The sequence below is a fragment of the Numida meleagris genome, chromosome 20 (assembly GCF_002078875.1).
Source record: "Numida meleagris isolate 19003 breed g44 Domestic line chromosome 20, NumMel1.0, whole genome shotgun sequence".
Lineage (NCBI taxonomy): Eukaryota > Metazoa > Chordata > Aves > Galliformes > Numididae > Numida > Numida meleagris.
Window position 1 is genome coordinate 1,369,691 of NC_034428.1, and position 20,364 is coordinate 1,390,054.

General features: G+C 45.4%; 1 protein-coding gene across 6 annotated transcripts in view; it reads right to left on the minus strand.

Moving 5' to 3' along the window:
- PRDM16 (PR/SET domain 16) overlaps positions 1–20,364 on the minus strand; it is a 338,929-nt gene that overhangs the window by 290,357 nt on the left and 28,208 nt on the right. For 5 of the 6 annotated variants that reach the window (XM_021417567.1, XM_021417566.1, XM_021417565.1 and 2 more), the window contains exons 2-3: positions 17,287–17,362; positions 7,159–7,238 (exon numbers count right to left, since the gene is read on the minus strand). The gene's annotated coding sequence lies outside the window, so the exon portion shown is untranslated. Of the gene's footprint in view, positions 1–7,158; positions 7,239–9,161; positions 9,293–17,286; positions 17,363–20,364 lie in introns of all 6 variants that reach the window. The other variant, XM_021417564.1, reaches the window with a different exon arrangement.

Consider the following 20,364-nt stretch of genomic DNA (forward strand, 5'->3'; position numbering starts at 1 on the left):
AACACCAAGAAAGCTATTTTCCACAATAAGGATCTCTTGACATGAATGCTTCCCCATGACATTAAAAATGACAGCGTTGAGAAGCTGATAACCAGCGCGTGGTTCTCGAAGGAGTCACAGAAATTGGAGGTTACAGTGTACAAACACGGGCTCCATTTGCTGCTGTGCTGAGGAATGAATTCTTCAGAATCTAAATTTGTCTCTTCTCCACAAGTGTTGAAGCATTATTCATTTTTAACTTCATTCTTTATTTTTCCACTAAATAAAGGAAAAAAAAAAACAGATTTAAATCCACAGATGCCGCAACAGTTTTGTTTACACGCTTTCCTCCACTTTTGTCACTTACAATGAGATGTTGTTGCTCATGTAACAAAGTGCATTCTGCTGCTTTCCATAGAAGCATCGGCATATTAAAAGCACGAGGTACCCAGGAGTAAACTCCCTTTCCTCTCATCAGGCTAATATACTTCCCTAAAGGATGAAAAACATCTCCTCTACTTCCATGATTGGGAGAGACAACTTTAAAGCCAGCTTTCAAAGCCAATGCTTTAGATTCAGCAAATTTGAGTAAACAAGAAAAAAGCTTTTTGCCATTTCTGCTTTACTGTCATTTGACGGAGATGCCATCAGTTCTCAGTGGTCCTCAAGTGCAGCACGAATTCTGGTCCTGGAGCCAGCTGCTTGCCCACTAAGCACAGCCAGGCTCCATCCACATTGCTGAAGTTTAAGAACGCAAAACACATTTGAACCAGCAGGTCACATTTACCAAATCCTAGCCATGCATGACTTTACTATGTGAACAGCCGATTCTTATGTTTCTTCATCAAGGAGTTTTTCTTCCTGCTTTCTCAGCTGTACAGTGTCTCTGCATTTTTTTTTTGGCTTGAGGTCTCTGCCTAATTATCTGTAACCTTCTGTTCGAAGATCGCTGTCCTGGCCTGATAAAAACCAGTAACTTTGAAAACAAACTGGGTCTTAATTTTCCTTGACAGCCCTTCTTTAAACATGTGGGCAAAGCCCCAGCTTAATTAAATGCACATTCGTATTCCAAACAAATTAAGTACAATTAAGGACTCTGAGTTATGGGTATCTATCACTCGGCGATGTTTTTGTAAAAATTACCACATTTAGATCAAACACAGAGGACCCTTTGCTTAATTGCTTCATTAGGGCCCGATGCAATAGGCTTCATAAATACAGGGTCTGATGTCTCTTTGGGAATTGCCCAAAAGACGGCTCTTAAAGTAATTGCTTCCACATTTCTCCCCGCGCAGCGTTCATACGCTCACTGATCAAAATGGGATGGCTCTCAGACCCGCCAGAGCCTGTGGGCCCGTTTCCTCTCCCAGCCCACGGCTCTGCCCAGCTCCGGGGCAGCTTCCACGAGGAGTTTCAGGCAGGACAGGGCTGTCTGCAGCACACGGGAGCACAGTGCCTTCCCCACCTCTCCCTACAGAGCCACAGTCTGAGGCACGCACAATGCGCTGGGAGTTATTCATTTCTCCAAAAGTTGCCCTGAAACAATAATGAGCCCACAGAATGCATCACATGGATGTGTCTTCGTATCTTTCCCTGGTTTTATTATTTTAGTAAATGCTGTCACTATGACTTTTTATAAAGAAAATCGATTTGCAACGATTGCATCAGCTGAATACAAACTTCCTTTGATGAAACTAAACCTTCCTTTGATCACACCTATAGTCAGGAATACACTCAGAGGGAGTCCAAAATGAGGGTTTTTTTCCTGATGAGATGCAGAATGAGCAGCAAAAGAAGATATTCAATTCTTTCCCCTTTTGCATTTGTTTCCTGGCTTAGCTGACACTCAGAAGTTCTGCAGTTTCCCTGCGGTGTGCACCAGAAGCAGCAGTAATGATTGCGGCAGAGCCAAGAGGCAGTGGGAGCCACCTCGCCAGAGCGATGAGGAATGGCATGTCATTCTCAGGTGAAGTGTTTGCAGAATTGGTGGTGGTGGTTTTTTTAATCAGATATTCCTGGTTTTTTTTAGCAAGAACGAAGCGTAACAAAAAGATTTTCCTCTCCGATCCTCTCTCCTAGCTCCTTTTTATCTATTTGTTTCATTTGCTTTTGAATGAAGGCAGAGAACAGAAACATGGAAAGAAGTAAAAGGAAAAAGGAAATAGGTCTCCCACAAAACAAATGCTTCCAAGTTTTGGACGCATGCTAAAAACAAACAAAATACATTCTTTCTTTGATAAAACTTTCTACTGCCTAGAAAAGTGCAATTTTTTCATTGAGATAATCATTTAAAATCACAGGGAACAGACTTTTCCAGGGCCCATTCTCTCCAGCTCTATCAGCTGCTGCCCTTTGGGGCTGGAAATGCCTCCTCTCCCCCATGCAGGGCGGGGATGCCCTTTCCCCTGGGGCTCCCAGTGCCTGCCCATCAATTCCTCCAGCCACCTAAGCCTATAGGAACCTCAGCTTTGCAGATCTGCAGATTTTTCCTGCAGATAACACCAGGATAAAGAACGTAGCAGTCACAACGAACGCGGTAACATCTCTTCTGCAAAACAGAAGTCAGCCCGATTTCCACAAGCCATAAAAGTCCATCAACCTCCAGCGGCCAAGGAAACGTAGCTACTTATTTTCTGACTGCTTTACTCTCCAGACCAATTTTCCTCAATGCTGAAGAAAAAAAATGAGCGGCAGATTGTCCAGTTTATGACTGGATGGCTGGCAACAGAAATCCTATTTCCAAACTGACCCCTGCTTTCCAGCATGGCATTCATTAATTCCACAGTCTCACATTTCTAGGAAGATGTCAGTCATGTATGTGATTTTTCTATCAGCTATTAATGCCAGATCACAAGGTGAGAAAGCAGGGGTTTTAATCTCAAGACCCTCAGGAGATGGAGCTGAATACATTTGGTGTGAGCCATGTGTCTGGAAATGTCAAGGACAAATATTTTTAAAGTAAGGAGTGTTCATATCCATGTGTAATCTTAAGTACTACAGAAGTGATCCAAAACATAGCCCTTTCCTCCTTGTTATGATTGTTCAGCTGCAGCCAGCGTACAACTGCAGCTTCCCAGGAATTAGCTAGGCATCTCCGCACTTAGGAACTTGCATATTTATACTGAGCAACATTTTAAGGCTCTCCTAAAGGCTTTGCCCGTGACAGGATGTTTAGTTTTCTATTTGCAGAAAGGAAAAGTTTTATTGTAAGAGTTCCCTGTCTGTCTCCAAGAACTGCCTGTTCCTTCGTTCTGAACGCGTGCTCAGTTCCCCAGCCCTGCATTTTGTCTCATTCCTCATCAGGCTCTATTCCCGTGGTCTGCATAAAGGCCCCGCGTTTATGACAAGTGCACTGGGAGAAACATCAGGCGCTTCCCGCAGCAGAAACCTGCCTGGCCAGCCCGCAGCATCAGCAGGAGCCGAAGAAAACGTCTGCATGACACCTATTCCATGTACCACTGGTCACTGCTGCAACCAAGGAATGTTATTTAACTAACCAAGTATTGCCGGTGGTCACTCACTCGCCCTTCGCATGCCGTCACTCATTTTCTTTCCGTGAGCCTACTTACAATTATTCAAGTTCAAGTCTGAAGGGTGTACAAATGGCCAGTCTTCCTATTGATGTGTACCAGGTGTGCTCATCTATGCATTACCACTTAGAAAAGTGAGAAAGAAAAATCTCTGAAGAAACAGCGATGGTGAGGAGCCTTTAGAATTCTTTTCCTAGATAGCTCGCTCTATTGCCTGAAATACGGATCCGAGCCTGCTTTTAGCTGCTAACTGCCATATAACATATTATCCTACTTACTGCATACAGTTCCAAACATCTTGTATCTGGAAGCAACAAGGGAGAAGGCTCCTTTATCAAGTCAATCTCAGATCTCATTATGTTCCTCTACAACAGTTTCCGTAAACATTCAGCAATTTTCAGTGTCTGAGTTGCGCAGCTGAAGAGGTGCATAAACAGGCTCCACTGAAATGTGAAGATGACTGATAATGTACTAACATTGAGACCCCTTGCTGTGATTATTACCCCCTGAGTGCTCCTTACAGAATGTGCCTCTTATCTCACACTGACAACGCTAATAGAATATGCATAGCCCTATTAGCATACAAGATAATAGCACCCTGGAGGGGACAGAGCCATAAAACTTTAAGTAGAAATCAAAACAGAAGGAGGAAGAAAAAGGGAACATTGTCACAAGCAAAAAAAAAAAAAAAAAAAAAAGAGCCCGAGGGCAAATTTTGCTGCAGAAAACACACGTAGTCATAATTCTTGTTCTAGTCACCATGAGAATGGTAATAGTCCTTAGTCCCATGAATACTATCAGTGCCACGTTTGCTGTGAAACATTAATTGAGATAATGTGCCCCTTTCGGATGCAGCAGGGAGTCGTATGTCAAATTGTACCACAACAAAATTATGGCAACATCTGCAAGAAATACACAACAGCAATTGGGGCGCCCTGCACTGGGTGAGCCCAAGTGGGCCTTTGCCTTTGCAGGTGGCATCTGCGGAAGAGCCGGAGCCGCAAGGAGAGCCAGGCAGCTGCTCCTGCAGGCGGCACGCACGCATACCTGTAGCTCGCTGCTTTCCAGCCGCTGCAGCTGAAAACTCTGCAGGTTGGCCGCGTTATCTCTTGACCCTGCTTCGGTCGCTGGATAAAGCCTCAAACAGCTCTTTGAACGCCAAGGCCTTTCTTCAGTCACGTCTGCCCGGTGCATTCACATTTGTTCCATGTAACCGTCCATTGTGGCAGACCTTTCACTGCTCACCCATGGCTGGCAGACAGCCACGCATTCATATGCTTTCCATCTTACAGCAATAGCCAAAGTAAATCTTTCAGTGCTTGGCACAAGAGTGTGAATTCAATAAAAAAGGCTTCAAACAAGTTTGAGATGGCTTGTCTCTAAACAAACGTAGAACAGTGAGCTTTTCTAATGCTCATTGTGGTTCAGTTCCTGCCTGCAGCTAAATGCAGATAACCCCCAGCAGCACTGACAACCCCGTCTGCTACACCAGGCACCTGTCAAGTGGGCACACCAGTGCCCACACATCCAGCTCAGAGGGCTGGAGCAAAGTGACCTGCTCCTTACCGGGAGCTTCACGGGGGCAATCAGAGGTCCTTGTTGGCTTCTTTGTGAGAAGTGAAACGTTGCAATATTAGCGCTGAATGCGTAGAGCCCGGGGTAATCGCTCTGCGCTTTTTCCCTTACAGAAAGATGGTGTCAGGAGGTAACAAGCACTGGATCCCTGTGGTGCATTTTGAAGCATCATGCAAAGTTTTCTGGGATTCTTCATGGCATTCACTGTGGTTTCTATAGAGCTAAACTCTTTGTGAAGTGGCTTTGTGTTGCAAAGTTTTTGCAGCTTGTGTGAGTCTGCTGCACTTCATTTTGGTTGATGGTACTTTATGCTGCTGGTTTCAGCAATTAGAACACAGTTGGAAAATACTCCAGTAAAGAAAATCCAGCCATATTAGAAAAGGAAAGTGGAGAGGAGGTCACAGGAATGACTCCTGAATGCACCTCTGTTGTGTCTGTGTGTTTAAGCAAGCACGCATCCTCTCCACCCATGTTATCACAGGGAAAACAAGTCATCTCAGAAACACGTGTGCTTCTCCAGGACACTGAGTGGTGGTTCCTATCACTCAACCACAGCTGGGAAGCGCTTGCAGATGTGGGAGTAATATTTTCTACATGAGGTGATCAGCAATTACCTGGTTTAAATTGTTCTCTGTATTAAAAAAAAAAAAAAAAAAAAAGAAGAATCTAAAGATGCTAAAACCTTGGTGATAAAAAGATTAGATGTATTACAATATGACAGTGGAAACAGAAAAACAGAGAAAAGTTTGTGCTTTCTAGAGGAAAGCGAGTTACTCCCATGTCAGCTTTGATCTGTGACTTTTTACTATATCTCCTTACTTTCATATCTCTCTGTCATGGGGCCCAGCCCCTGTGTTTGGGTCTTGCCACACTCACATACTGAATCGCGCCTCAGTTCAGCACTGCACCTAAACACAGACTTCTTTCTAAAAGTTTAACCTACAGATGTCAAGGTTTTGCTTGTGGACATTTCCTGGCTAGAACAGTGGAAAATCTCCCAGTAAAAATGTGTTAGTTGTGTATTACTTACGTATTCATCCAGAGAAGAATAGATGCTCAGCACAGCAAGGCTCTGTGCGTGCGAGAGTGAAACACAGCGCATGTGTGCACTTCAGAAAGACAGACTGGGAAAGCCAGGAATACCAGCCAGCTCGTTTCAACAGCAGCAGCAGTCATTTAATGCATAAGTAATTATTCCAGAATAAATAAGTATCTTTTTTCCCTGCGCTAAGGCATAGCTTTTATTTAGCTGGCATTATCTCCAAGGATCCTTAGCAGCCCAGGACACAGCAAAGTAATACAGTGCAGTCTGGATGCTGTTATGTATTTATTAAGTTGTATCAGGGCCCATTTAGTAGCAGCTCTGCAGTTTATCAAGTAAATATCGAATGCCAAATACAAAAGAGAAGAAAATAGCAACATAAAAAATTTATCTTTGGGGGGAGGAGAGGGAGAAAGAGAGAGAGAGAATGGTGCTGATAATGTGATTGTGCCTTCAGCAATAGTGGCTAATATCCTTTTGCAAGGGGTGCGGTGTAAAAATATTCCAGAGCTGGGGGAGGAGAAGCAAAGAGAGGGGAGCAGAGCTGTTGTTTGTTTGTTTTAAAGTGTATTCTGGTTGCAGGCTAGGTCAGCGGGTGGCCAGACTGAGAAAATGAGTCCCCCGGGCTGTAATAATTGTAACTGTCAGGGAAAAAAAGTCAAGGTCTTACATAGCAGTGGTCTGCTCTGACTTCTGACCATGGAGAAATATATATGAAAACTACTGCCTGGGGCACTATGGGAAGAAACCAAGAGGTTTTAACTCCTGGTGGCTTGTGCTTATGAATTGGAAAACTCATTTTGCACCTTTGTGGTTTGTATCTTTATGATTGTTTTCATTTGCAGTATAAATGAAGCCAGAGATCCTCCTCTCCTTATGCCTAAATCCGTGATGCAATGAACACCTATTACTAGGCCAGCTTTGCGTCTCTGAGTACCAAACAGCATGGAGACCGAGAACTGATCTTTTAACAGCGGATATTCACAAGGAGAATTTGAATCTAATTATCTCTGCAGCATGCTCGTTACTCACCAGAGAGCTCCACAGCTGCCTGCAACGGATTGCTCCAGAGCTGCACACAGGTAACTTCACTGACATCACCAGAAATATTCCTAATACAAAAAAAGTACAAGAGAGAGGTAAGAGGCTGAAAAAGTTAAACCATGCAAGAATAAATCATGCAAACAGGAGAAAAAAGAAGCCATAAACTTGTCTTCTTTTTTCCTTTTTTTTTTTTTTGTATTTAATTACATAGCCATGGACTAGCAAGTGAAACTGGTCAGCTCTTCACAAATCATCAGTCTGATCCTTTATTTAAGGAAGTGTGGGAGCTGTCATGAAAAGTTTGCTAACAAACCTGAGCCCAGAGCATTTTGGTTATTCATTTTTATGTGGAATAGAAAATATTTATACACATAGTGAGACCCCAAATAAACCATACAAACACCAAGCAGCAGCTATTCTCAGTTTGATCATGACAGCAGCATCCAAGGTGTTGCTGGGAAATGAGGATAACTAATGCTGGAAAGTGATTTACTCGTTGGAAGTCACCACAATAGTGAGCTGGATAACTTTCATGGGCCCCATCTGCACTTTCCCCGCTTTCCTTACAGCCTGCCTGTGTCTTGTGAAGGAAGTACAGCACACAGAATGGAGACGGAGGGAGCAGTAAATGCTTGTAGTAAAGGACTGAGTCCTGTAGAGCAGACAGGCACGTGTCTGAGGAAGGAACACAACCGTGGCACTCTTGCCTTTCAGGGTTACACAAACAGCTCCCCTGCTTTGCCTCCCGGTAGCCCCAAATCTCAGTAATTCACACTTCATTGCATTTTACAGAGAGGCAACAGAAAGAAGGGACAAGGATTTCAGAAAGGGCACGAATTGCAGAGCCTCAGCAAAATCCCTTCCCTTTGCAAGGAGCAGTGCTGGGAAGAGCGTGGCAGAGACTCAAAGCCCAGCACGAAACACAGACCAGAACAAGAGCGAGACACTTACACCTTCTTATCCTACACTAAACTTCATCACATTATGCTTGGGAAGAGTACAGTTTCCAGAATAGCATCCAGTCTCAATTTAGAGATTTCAAGCACAGAAAAGCTCCCACTTCCCTTTCTTGGTTGTTCCCGCAGCTAAGGACTTCCAGTGCTAAGATCTTATTTGAGTTTGCCCCCTCACCAGTGGTGTTTTTTCCTGCTAATGAGGTCTTAGTCTTCCCTCTTTGTGAAGACACCCCAAGTGCTGGAGCGAGCGGCGTGGCGGCGAGGTTGGTGCTTATAAGCAGAGTGCACCAAAGCACCTGCAGTGCCTCCAGGTCGCTGCTTTAAAGACAGGAGCAGGAGTGGGAGGCTCAGCTCCCACGGGACGCAGGCGATGCTGAGCCTCTCGCTGGCTGATGCTCTCAGCCTGGAAGAGGCGCTGGGCTCCCCAGGCCCCTGCATCCCCTGAGCAGCACGGGTACTCAGCCCACGGTGCCAGGCCGAGCAAATGATTGCTCACACGGTTTCCTATTTTAAGGTGAAGGTGGTACGTGCAGAAGATCTCAATGTCACCACAAAGCGGGGAGGGAGGCTGCGAGGAAGAGGAAGGCAGAAACCTTCACAACTAATGTCAATTTTCTGCATCAAATATTTTGATAATTAAACAAAGCTGATCAAGAGAGGAAAACAGCATGTCTCCAGAGCTCCGGAAGCAGAGGCCCATTAAATAGAAGAGTCAGAAAGTGCCAGAGGCGGCAGCCTCAGATTAATGGCACTCCAGTAATAGATTTTCCCAGGCACAGTCACACAGGAGACAACTACTGTGTAGCCAGAGCAGCGAGGAGGCCGTTAAAGCCACAGTAACATTAAATCACCTGGTACCAGGGGCGAGGGATGGATGGGAGAGCATGGTCTGGAAGGAGCAAGGCGCAGCCTGCTTCCAGACAGCGGGACCGTGTCCCAGTGCTCCTTTACAGCCAGGGAAGCAGCGGCTGGGAGCTACGATGCACGCAGACAGAGCAGCAGCAGTGCCAGGAGGGAGGCAAGCTGAGCAAATACCTCTTCCCAAAACGGAGCAGCAGGCACCGAGCACCGCAGTGCTGGGTTTTGCTGAGGCTGGCCACGTGTCGGTTCGGTTGCTCTTCTTTTCTTAATCAAGTGCTGGCTTAATCTCTGGTAGTTCTCCATTCCTTTCAGGGTGTTAAAAACGCAGTTTTCAGTTTGTTTAAATGCATCTAAACTTCAGGAAAGGAATGGGAAGGCAAGCAATGAGGTGGGGAGGCAGCCCTGCTCCCTTGTTATCCCTCCAGTTTTATCTCAGCGGTGTTTGAACTGATCCTCCTTGAAATGGCCATCTTGTCCAAATCATTTCTATCCACTTTTATAATACAATAACAACAGAAACAAGGACTTCTTCCAAGCCAGGCTGGCATGGATTAGAGTCCACTAGGAGAGCACTTTGCTCCCAGCTGGGGTGGATGGAAACCAGATGAAGTGGCTGAAAATCGGAAACAACTTTTTAGACGTACTTGAATCCTGATACGATCACATCACAGGGATGGGTTACATTTATGATCTTATCTGGGATTTTTGTTTGTAATCAATCCCAGGCCCACTGGCTATCACTCACTACAAGCTTATGATTTCCCTGTGCTAACAAGGAAAAGTTGGGACATCAAACTCTGATATTAGCGGATAGGATCAGAACTGGAACGCCACACAAAGAATGAAAAAAATGACACCCAAAACGAAAGGAGAGCTTTCTGCAGCATGTCAGTTTCAGCCTTTGTCCACTGTGGCCCATGCTGCGCACATGAACTCTGGTGTGTGCAGAAAACTCCACTTTCCAGGCAGAAAGATTTGGGGATAAAAGCTAACAAAACAAATTAAACTGGAATACCCTGAGATCAAAGTACAGCTTCAGCATGGAAGTTATATATCTTTAGTCATGCATAAGCAGTGGGATATGCACCAAAATGCACCGATTTCCCTGATTTTCCTAGTTATAATATCCAGGCGCAGTACTTGTCCTTAACAGGTGACTTTTCAGCAGCAAATAAGCATCTGAGAATTGAGAATGCACAAGAACATCCTTGCTGAGCATTCTGCACAGCCCTGCAGACAGCGAGGAGTTCCAGCTCCACACGGAATCGCTTTCTTCTCATCTTTGCAGGGACTCGCTCTGAGACTAACAGTGTGACAAATCTGTTAATGTTTCAGCAGGCAATCTTACATTTGTACATCCCCTTCAGTCATTTTCCATATGGAATTGGCAGTGTTTTTTTTCACAAACAGTCTGTTGATTTTTTCAATAGAGGCATAAAAACATTGTTCAAAATGGAAAAGTTTCAACCAAGACATTCAGATTGCTTCAAAAATTAGAATTATTGGGCAATCACTATGAGTTTTGTCAAGAAAAAAATGCAATCTATCTATTGCAGAAATTGAATAGATAGCTTCAGAGCAGAGGAGGTTCAGCAGATTGCTTGTGATCACACCAGGTAGGAAGGTGAACTACGAGCCCCAAGCTCCAAGCCCAATCCAAAGGCTTTCCCCTAAATACTTGGATACATTCAGATGTGCATTTGGACCATGAGCTCACAGTCAACCCTATGCAAGCAGCAGCCTGCAGTGTAATTAGCCCCCCAAAGCAAACATCACTGTAGCAGGGAAATAGCTAGGGCCAGGCTCTTTTATTGTGTACAAATCAGATCTATAAATCAAGAATGACTCATCTGAAGTTATTGGTGTTGCCGTGCTTTAGAATGAATGGATCTGAATCTGGTCCACACATTTCACACATTTCTGAGAATCAACATTTGTAACTGTATCAGTAGCCTGGAATGTCTCCTAATTGGCACCAAATGTGAAACAGCTCATTACCTGGGTAGGCAAATAGCTCTAGAGAGATGTCAGAAACTGAATGTAAAGTACTCATAGGAACATAAAGAGCAAACAAGTTCCATGCACAGATAGGAACTGAGGTGTAACAAGCATTAAATAATAGCTATAAAATTTTATGTATGTACATGAATTCCAATATTACTTCATCCAAATTGATGCTTGCATTTAAGGTGTGCGCTGTTTTCCTCTCTCTGTGATAAAAAAAAAATACTCATAAAGATTGTATTTGCTCTGTACAAATATCTTGCAATTTCGTACCACTGTATATTGATGGCACAGAGATTTATGGGCATGAGCAATCTTTTGAACCTACTTGACAATGAAGAGCTTACAAGCCAGCTGTGGAAATATTGTGTTACCCACAAGCTTTGTCACTCAGCAATGCAGGTGTGCACTTTGGGGCTGATGTCCTTCGTGCGACCCAGCAGAAGATTTAGGTTGAGATCTGTGAAGGAACTTGAGAATAGTGCCCACAGGACGCTGAAAGCCCAGCATCAGGATCCATCTTCTTTGTTAATCTTCAAAACAGAAAGTGCTTGAGGATCCCCATGTTTATTCAAGCAAATAAAGTTAATAAATCCTGTTAAAATGTTACTAGAGTTTTGCTGCTCTGTTTGAGATTTGTACCCTCCAGTCCCAATGCTGACCGGGGAAAGGAAGTGCTATTAACTAACGCAGGAAATAAATCCTGCTTTGTCTGCAGCGAATGTGGCTCCTGGACATTCCTGCCACCAACAACCCGTGAGTCTGAATGATGCTGCACCAGCAAGGAGAGCAGAGATGTTCCCTTCCTGCTGGCGGAGCACTCAGGGCCAGGCTGACAGTAGCTGTGGAATGGCAGAACCCCGTGCTGCTGGATGGGCCCGGCCCAGAGGCTGGGATGAAGGAGCTGTGCCCCAGCAGAGGGAGGCAGCGCTCTGGGCAGGCACCTTGCTTTGGAGATGGGCAGTGCTGCTGCAAGAGAAATCTACTTGTGAATCGGCCCTAAAATTTAATTTGCTCGTTGAAAAAAGCCCTGTCTTGGCATTTTAGGCAGGACCTCGGTGATTTACAACATGGGGTGACATTTCAAAAAAGATAATGTGGGTAATGAATTATTTGCTGATCCAAACCAACAATTGGACATACTTACTTTTCATGGATTTAATCTTTGCCGAGGCGTTAGCTAGCAAGCATGAAATATCACTTTTTGAAGGCGTTCTGTCGCATTTATGCAGCGTACAATTACATTAGGCAGCTTTATGACACATTGACTCGGTCGAGTGTGATGCAATGTAATACAACCAAAGTAATACGAGCTTTTAAATGCAACATGATGGCAAAAATCCATCTCAGATCTGATCTTTGTTTCATTTCAGATGCCAACTGTCATAATTCACAGGGAGTCAAATCCTTCTGGTTTCGCTCACGTGGGCTCTATCAAAGCCAGAGGGATGTGCCCGTATCAGCACGGAAGCGGCGTTCGCTCAAACTGAACATGTGAACAAATGGGTTGCGCTCGCCAGCACGCATCCCTTAAGCTGCAGCCCACAGAGCTCCACATTCGCTGCAATTCCTTTTCAAGCAGAGATACACACGGGAGGCAAAGCTGGCAAATAAGAGCACGGTATCTCTGAATTCTATTTTGCTGGCCAGGAGCTTGGCCCACTGAGTGTCTCTGCTTGCACTGAGGATGCAGCTGTGAACAGACCGGCTGCTTTAAGGACCCCATCAGCATCCTCTGATCGACTGCTGCACAAGAAGTAGCATCCAAACCTTGAGAACACGTCACGCACGATAACGCATTTCAGTGATTTCCTACACGCAGTGCCCTGCACTTGAATGGCAGCGGTCACAGCAAGCACAGGCACGGGGCAGGGTTGGGGCTGCTTGCTGGCACTGTCACTGTGCTGGTTTCCCCATGCAAGGCACTGAACTCAGCTCGTGCAGGGCTGCGCTGCCGGGATAGGACAGTAGACAGCAATGTGTCCGTTCCAATTTCGGTTCTGATCCTGGGATATTTCTAACTCTCTCCATATCCTTGATAGATAATGGTTTAATAAGCGATCTGTTTTTTATTTAAAGGGTCGGTAGTAAAACCCAGATCACATTTCTCACTTGGTGGGTTAAAAAACCGCTTACGCTCATTTCTGCAATGTAAAACGACACTATATCAAATCAAACATTTCCAGATGTGGCCAGCTTGTGTATGTAAGTGCAAGAGGAACGAGCGTTTATAGACTAGCCTCCCAGGTTTTTTTAATAGGACTGGAACCCCACCTACTGGCAAAGACTGTTATAGGGATGTCAAGACAAGAACACATACAGGGCTCATTCCTGGACTAGAACGACAAACCTGCAGAGGGGTTCCTAAACATCTGCTCTCACTTCCACTTCAGTGCCACTGAAGCCAATATGGGCAACTTAGTGCTCAGCTCTTGTAAAATCCTAAGGGCCCCAAATGTCAATTGCACTGAAAGACGTGAGGGAAAACGCAGAGATGCTTAAGAGCTGACTGGTGTTTCCAACACACAATGTGCTTTAGAAAGTGTCGACTTGAGTAAAGTGATTTTGCTCTTAATTTTGATACTTGAGATCAGATCAGCCATACACAGCCGTTATTTAGATAATGGTCCCACAAGTCTGAGGGATCACATTCCTGTAATGCACAGTGAAGAAACAAGTGATGCCACGACATTTATGAAAAATGAAAAATTAAGACAGTAACAAGTCAGACAGAAGGGATAAATATTCCAAATGCCTGCAGTTGAATTAGACAAGCTTGAAAGTCATTCTTACATTTCATTTAAAATTCGCTAGAAAAAGAAATCCCAACACTTTCCATGTTTCAGCTTTCATGTAGAAATGAAAATTAAAAATACCATCTTAGAGACCACTTTTGCAATTTTAAGTTTTGGAGACGAATAAACTAAAGAAGGAAACATTCCCAGAAAGCAGAATCAGACACTGGCAATCAGTGTTTTAACATCCCCGGGTGAGATACTTTCCATCTGCAGGCACAGCGCCAGGGACCATCCCAAGGATGCAGAACCCACACCTCACTGTGCTCCGTCTCTTTCATTATTTCAGCATCGACCCAGAAGGTCCCAGGCACCGCCTGCACTGCAGCACAAGGTGCTGGTACTGGGGGCAGGCAGATGGTGGGGGTGTCTGACATGAATGTGATTCAATGTGGGAATCTGCTGTTCGGGGGAAGGTTCTCTTCTGCTTCTCAGAACTACCGGTCCCTCTACTTAGATCATCGCTATGAGCTTACGTCTTGAAATAGAGTTCCTCAAAGCTAGCCCTTACATTCCCATTGCAAAACACAAGACAGCATCCAGCCCTGAAACAAGCTGCGTGGTGGGACTGGCTCCCTGACACTTCTTTCTTTTCCTCTTACCCGCTGTGCTGCAGAGAGACCAGCCAATGTCTACATGGCAATGACACAGAAGGAAAAAGTCCAGATGCTGCCTGACAAAGGGGAGAGAGATTGGGCTATTTGCAGTATCTGGCATATGCACCAGGCATGTCCAAATACGAAGAAAAAAATTTCTCTATCTTGGGCCAAAGTTCTAAGAAGAAAAAAAAAAGAGGTTTTCAGGATGTGAGTCAGAAAGTCCTGGAAGGGTTTGCCTTGACGAAGTAATGATAACGGAAGGATAAGTGAAAGCGTGGAGCTAGCTGGCGAGATAAGGCTGAGGTGGACACATATGCTTCCTGTCCACAAGAAGGGAAACAAGGCAAACCGAGTCTGAACGTGCCAGCTTCCAAGAGCTTCCTCTGGGTATGGAGAAGCTCACTCCTAAGAAGTGCGCTCCTCGCACTCTTGGGCACTGGCATGAAATGGCAAAAGGAGGACAGGATCCACCTGGCCAGGAGGGAGGTGGGCATACCTGCTGCAGCACTGCCAGCGGCTGCCAGCCCTCCCCTGCCACCTCCAGGGAGCCCAGCAGCTGCACCGAGCTCGCACCGAGGGGCTTTCAAATAAAAAGGAGTTTGCATCAGCACTGGGTTTGCTTGCTCTGCTATCTTCTGTGATCAAAGAATTGAAACAGCTGCATGTCTCAGCTCGCTGGCAATAAAACCTGCAGTTGATTGGCTTTGTCCTAACCCCACAGCTACGAGGAAAGTGCAACCACAGATTTGATGAGAAAAAAGAAGGCGAACACCCAAGCTGCATTTAGCCACATTCTGCATCCTCCTAACCTGCAATCTCTTAAGTGCCACTTACCCAATTAATCCAAGCTCTTCTACTTTATAAGCAAAGCTGTAACATATTTAAACAGCTTAGAAACTGCCCACCAAGCCATGCTCCCTATCTTATTCATCAGCTGCAGGACTGACTGTGCATTAACTAAGAAAGCACATGGCTTGATTAACACTTCCCCTGCCACCTCTCTGCTGCTGTTGATTTCTGCTGAAATTCTGCTAAGGCTGAAGTTTCCCAGCTTTTTTAGTAGAGTGGATCTCATCTCAGTAGGGACTGTCTTTTGGACCAGCTCCTAGAACATCCCTGCAGCAGCTATAGTAACTATTTTTATAGGCAAGTTTTATTAGGAAAGTATTTTAAATGGCCTCTGAATGCAATTTAGCAGCTGGAAATAAGGCAGTATGCCAGCACCATGTGATCAGACAATCCATGGAGCACCAACAAGTGCTACCAGAGATCTCTGGTACTCTACAGACCATGCATGGTAGAATACACCGGGGACGTTCAGTGAGCCAGGAGGTGCCCTGACACTGCAAAAGCCTGACGGGCTGAGCCATGCTATTCCTGGATCCCTTACTAGAAAAGCCGCTGTTTTCAGAGTCCTAAATGGCATGCTTGGAGCTAAAACGGGTGCAGAAATGATGGGTTTTGTTACACAGTGGATGTCAGTTCATCATAAATGCGTGTGAGGACAGAAGCAGTACAAAGTGCACTTCTGTGGCCATCTGTGAGTGTGCAAGAGGGGTGTGAGTTACGTGCTTATGGCGTCGGTTCAGATCACATGCTATGGGAGATAAGACAAAGCAGCCCAAGCACACTGAGCCCAACATATTCATCTTCTGCCTCATACCCATATGAGGCAGGAAAAGACCCATTTCCTTCTCCATTGTGACCTGGGCTAAGTTTGATTGCAAACAAAGACCTTTTTATCCTCACCACCCTTTAAACAGCCCTCTGCACAGCGCTCATGTCATCAGACCTAGTGAGACCTCTCTTCCCGAATGCTTTTCATGTTTTCTGTACAGCAAACATCCTCCGCAAGAACTACAGCACAACTCTGCAACAAAAGCCTGATAGACAGACTGGGGACCTTAAGGTCCCTTCCAACTCAATCCATCCTATGACCTATGTTGGGAATGTGAGATGTGAGAGCTCCATGGTGCAGCCCGCAGGCTCCAGCCCTGTGACATGGGGCTCCATGTGGAAAATGGGCTCCATCGTCTGAGGAGCTGAGGAAGATGCCTCCACAAAATGTTTTGAAAATCCTCAGAAGACAGATTTACCCATAGGCAAAGGGCTGCCCCAGGCTCCTTACAAAACAGGGAAAGGTTTCTCAAGGGATGCAGAGATCTTCTGCTCCCAGTGGATTGAGGTGTGGATTGTGAAAGTGGTGAGCACGCACCAGGCCCTGCTGCTGGGGCCAAGCTCTTCTGAGTGGCCAAGGCAAGAAACCAGACTGGCATCGTTGTAATCAATCACAAGTCTAAGAAAGTAAAAACAAAGCTTGAAATAGCTGAGGACCAAGTTCTAATCCCAAGCAACACTGGCGCAGCCACATGCAGAGTTACGCGGTTTAAACTCATGCAGATGAGAGTGGAAACTGGCCTCCAGTACAAGTGCATGCTGAGGGAAAAGACAGCTTTCCTTTTAGACGTGACTCCAATTGTACAGTCTGAGATTCAATTAAGCTTTGCTTTCCTGACATCTCCTTCCAAATAAAGGCTCAGTCTTTGTGCTAAGCATTTTTAAAAATAAAATAAAACAAAATCATACATTTGGCAGGAGCTGGACATTCCAGCTACTAAATTGTACTGTACTTTATGCAAAATTTCAATGCATTAAAGAGAAGGGGGAGGGTAGCCTCTTTGACCAGTGTCCAACTGTTTAGAACTGTTAAATATGAGTTTTTGCCCATGTTTACATGTGGAATGGAACACAGCCATTCAACCACAAAATGTTCCCAAAGCAAACATCCAAAACCTGGCTGCTGGCAAGGTATATTGACAGGATCGCCTGAAACCAGTCATTCACAGAATGCCAAAACAACAGATTACCATTGGTAAAAAATACACAAGGTTATTTTCTTACGTCCTGGGAAGAGGCCATCGCAAGTGACAGGAAACAGCGACTGGCAAGGCAGAGTGTAGGCTCAGGGTTTTTTCATCTGGAGGGAGAAAAAAGATCGGTGTTATTTCAGATCTGCAGAAAAGCATGCGAGTAACACAATAAAGCTAGCACATGTTGCCAATAGCACATATGGGCAACTTGAATTAGAGCACACATATTCTGCTAAGTCAGGACTTGCTGCGTGATAAATAAAGCAGAGGGAAGGATGGACAAAGCACCCAAAGCGGGACACAGCAGCTCCAGACATGTGTCAGAGGGGAAGGTGAGATCAGGAGGCGACCTGTGCCCCTTCAGACAGAGCCAGTGCTTTGTGACAGTCCACCACGTCCTAACCCTGCGGGGGAGGCTGAACCTGGAGGTTGTTCCCAGCTCCTCCCCAGCAGAGCTCAGGGTCCCTGCGATGCCAGGACCACGACGGCCAACCACGAGATGTGTCCAAGAGCTGGGCAGCCATCCCTCGAGCCTCCTGAGAGCAAGGGAGTTAGGGACTCAGACCCCTTTGCCAACCCTTGGGTTGCTTCTCGTGCTTGCCATGCCTGTTTTTAAAACCATTTGCATTTAGACCCTCATGATCTCTGTGCAGTTGCAACCCTCCTGCTTCACAAAGGGCCCCAGCCGCACCGTGTCTGCCTGCTGCCTCCCACCTCTTGCCCCGCATCTTTCACATCGCTGAGAGTGACTCTGATGCTGACCAACCAACAAATAGAAATGTTTTGCCTTAATGTTTTCTTTTCTCCTACATGTTCACACCTCCCCACGAGCTGAGTGATCCCTGTACACACCGGATACGTGTTATTATTCCTCCTGTGCATTGACACCTTGTTGCATGAGCCGCGTTGATCGATTGCAGGTGCCCCTCTCTATGAAACTGGCCAACGACCCACTCACAAATTTGCTGTGCTTGTTAATATTAAAATCATATGGCCAATACCCTCCTAAATTGGTTCAGGCTTGAGGTACTGCTGCTTCCCAGTAGGAACAGGGCTGCAACAGGCTTTCTGCAGGCCCCGCTATTTATGGTAAACACCCTGCTTTGTTGAAATAACATAAAATTTTGAGACAAACCTATTCTAGCAAAGGAAATGTGAAAGTGCCACCACCATCTCTGCTTCAGAATATTAACATGAGCCGCACTGCAGGCGGTGCTCACTGCACAGGGCTGCTGGGGACGTGAGGACCACGTGTGCTCTGCTTCGATCAGAAGAGAGAGGGAAACTCTCTTGAAAGTCTCAGTCAAAACGTTGGGGCTGGATTTCCACACGGATTGCCCAGAGCAGGAGAGGAGCTGCTTTTCACCTTCCTGCACCATTTACCTCAGCCTGCAGCATTTGTTTGCAGGTCTCAGGATGATCTCCTGGGAGTTCAGCCATCACCAAAACAAAATCAAAGCCCATTAACAGCTTTCAAACACGAGGCATTATCCCAAACATTTATGACGTGTGTGTACTGCCTTCATACTTTGTTGTCTGAAAAATATTTTAACCAGTGGATTGCCGACGATACCTAACCTGATTCGACCGATAACTACTGGTGCTTCAGTAGATAAGTACCAGGCTGTGTCCCGCTGCTGGCAGTGACATGGAAGCCTGGAGTTGTTACAGAAACTACCAGAGCAGCGGGCAGGAAGCGCAGGGCCTGCACAGTGCCAGAGCCTGTGGCCAGAGCAGAGGAATTTGCCCATTTTCTGCCACTTCCGCTCATGGAACAGAAAACCAAAGTAGCATGAAGCGTGCCTGTGCGTGCTGCCACACTCCTAGCACAGTCCCCTGCCAGCTAAGGTTGCTTCCTTTCTTTGAAACAGTGGGCACGCAATTTCTTATCACTAAAACACATCGTTTCATTGTATAGACTGATGAGCAAATTCTTAGCTACAGGCCCAGATGATGCAGTGCAAAAGGATGAAAGAGACCACGCAGAATGAGAGCATCGTTCTGACACTTGTACTGCAGTGTGAACAAAGTCGATGGGCTATTGCAAATCCTCCCACCTCACTCTGAGGTTCAGCTCATGAGTTCAACTGCTCAGTGTAAGAAAGCTTGAGGCCGAACTGCTAGGCTGCAAAGAGAAGTGGTGGAAATGCCATTGTTCTCATGTACCTGAGCAAAATCTGGGTGAATAATCCACAGAATGGCACCAGCTGGCCAGAGAGCAGAGCTTCTGATCTGCCATGGCTGCTGGAAATCCAACTAGGGCCAATTCCTGGTTGCGAAAGACAGTGAGAAACACCAACAACCTATGAGATTTTCCTGGAAATCCTATCAATATGTCAAAAGTGAGTAGAGAAACTAGGAAGAGTGTGTGATTCTGCAGCCAAGAGTTACTTTAAAGAGAGGAGTTCAGATGCCATCAGTGCAGGTATATTTAAGAAGAGAATCCCAAGGAATGTGTTTCAAAAAGTGAATAATATTGCATGCTTCTGGACATCCTGTTCTTCCTTTGCAGAACAAAAATGGCTTTCTTTCACAGGTACACACTTCAAAGTTTTGACTGAGGTTCCTCCAATCTTCTTTTCACTGTTCAATTTACAAGCAGGTACATTTGAGTACTCTGAATTTACTCTTTGCAGGGCACATTCAGACCTGGCTTCAGATGGCTGTTTGAACTCTGGATGCCAGACAGAAAAGCAGGAGGAGAATTTGAGGAGGCATGCAGATACAGAGTCATTGTGAGAACAAATCAGCCGAGTGCTGAGAGCTGCTAACAACGTCGTGAAAGCAATGCATGCATCTTCCAGGAGGATTTTCCCAGAATGACTGCATGCTCTCGCCTGGCGTTGCTTGGGAAGGCCACCCCAGAAGCTGATGGTTTAAGGTAGTTGAAGTGGGATTAGCCTCCATGAAAGACTCAGGAATACTTTTTCTCAGTGAAAGTTTACAATAATATTTTAAAGACTCTCAACCAACACCCATACTTAAGCTTTGAAAACAGATAATGCATTTTTAATGGGATTGCACATCTGACAAGGAATTTGACTAATTCCTCTGATAGCAGACAGCTTCCTCCCCATAATTCATCTCAAAAGGATCAAAAACCAAAACA